Source organism: Cebus imitator, unplaced genomic scaffold (genome assembly GCF_001604975.1).
Source record: "Cebus imitator isolate Cc_AM_T3 unplaced genomic scaffold, Cebus_imitator-1.0 Scaffold311, whole genome shotgun sequence".
In the NCBI taxonomy this organism is placed as follows: domain Eukaryota; kingdom Metazoa; phylum Chordata; class Mammalia; order Primates; family Cebidae; genus Cebus; species Cebus imitator.
Window position 1 is genome coordinate 99041 of NW_016107626.1, and position 1312 is coordinate 100352.

A 1312-nucleotide genomic window follows, 5' to 3' on the forward strand; every position below is an offset into this window, starting at 1 on the left:
CCGCCCCCCGCCCCGGGCGCGCGCTCCCGGGCCCCCCGCCCGCTCGCGGGCTCTGTCTGTGGGGGGCGAGGCCGGAAGGGGGACCCCGGGGCGCGGATTCGGCCGGGCGGGGGCTCAAAAACGGGGCGGGGGGCCGTGGCGACGCGGGCGCGGGTCCCCCTCCCCCGGCCCGTCCGCTCTGTATGTCTTTCGCTCTCCCCCCACCTCTCTCTCCTCTCTCTCTTTTTCCGCGAGGCCTACACGACGCCAGGGGTTTGGGTGCGTGTTGGGAAGGGGGAGGGGGAGGCCCACGGGGCTCCGGAGACTGCGACAAAAAGAGGGTTTCGGGGACAGGAAATAGGGTGGCGGGCAGAGGGAGGGGGACCCGCCTCCGTGGGGTGAGAGATTTGTTGGGAGAAGGAAAGGGGGGAAGAAAGGGGCGAGGAGAGGAGGGGGTGACGCTGGGGGGCGCCGTGGTGGCGGAGGGGGCCTCGCCAAAGGGAGGCTTTGGCGGGGAGAAGTGGCCGAGGAGATTGGGGGGGCTGGTGACATCAGCCCCTCGGAAAGGATCGGAGCGGTAAAGGTGGTGCAGTGAGGGGGAGGGGGCGCAAGGGAGTCGTGGCGCCGGAGTTGGGGGGGGAGCGAGGGGAGGAGGGAGGGCGGTTGCCGCTGGGCGCGACTTGGTGCGTTTCGGGCAGGACCGACTGTGTGTGCGCGGAGCAGACGTGTCCCGGACCAGGCCGGGCGGTGAAAGGAGGAGAAGGAGAGTCAAATAAAATAAGACCACCCCCCACCACCAAAAAATGGATAGTTAGTACGAGAAGTGCCCAGTGAAGCCAAATGACACGTCATTTTACAGTATGACCTTTTTTTCCCCTTCCAGACTTGCAGGCTTTTTCAAAAGCAGAGCGGAGAATTATTGTAGCAGCCACCCCCCCACCACACACACACAGACACCAAGCAGCGCCCCCCCCAACACTATTTTAATAAACCATTAAAAAAACACATTTTCCTGCTGGCTGGCCACATTGAGAGTGCTTTGTGAAAAGAAAAAAACAAAGACATTCACAAATCAGATAAAACTGGAAAATGACATTTGTCTGTAAATGGCTTCTTGGTCTGGAAATGGCGTGGTTTCTTTCTTTTTTTTTTTTTGTCCTTTTCAAGGTGGGAGGGGGGATTGAGAGTGCTCTAAGCAGACTTTTCCTGCAGGTGGGAAGAGATTAAAAGACATTAATTAGTTGTTTATCAAGTCACATTTAGTTGTTTGCTTTTGGGTTTTTCTTCTCTTTTTTTGGATTGCGACTTTTCCTCTCTGGCAAAAAAAAAAAAA

At 57.9% G+C, this 1312-nt stretch overlaps 2 protein-coding genes across 13 annotated transcripts in view; both read left to right on the forward strand.

Moving 5' to 3' along the window:
• The window catches only part of LOC108285920 (neuroendocrine secretory protein 55), a 63227-nt gene that overhangs the window by 51452 nt on the left and 10463 nt on the right, over nucleotides 1–1312 (forward strand). The window lies entirely within an intron of this gene.
• Nucleotides 1–1312, forward strand: part of GNAS (GNAS complex locus) — a 56572-nt gene that overhangs the window by 37382 nt on the left and 17878 nt on the right. The window contains exon 1 of one of the 11 annotated variants that reach the window (XM_017503416.2): nucleotides 219–258. The exons of 9 other annotated variants lie outside the window; for them this stretch is intronic. The gene's annotated coding sequence lies outside the window, so the exon portion shown is untranslated. Of the gene's footprint in view, nucleotides 1–218; nucleotides 259–1312 lie in introns of those variants that run through there. One more of the 11 variants, XM_017503419.2, reaches the window with a different exon arrangement.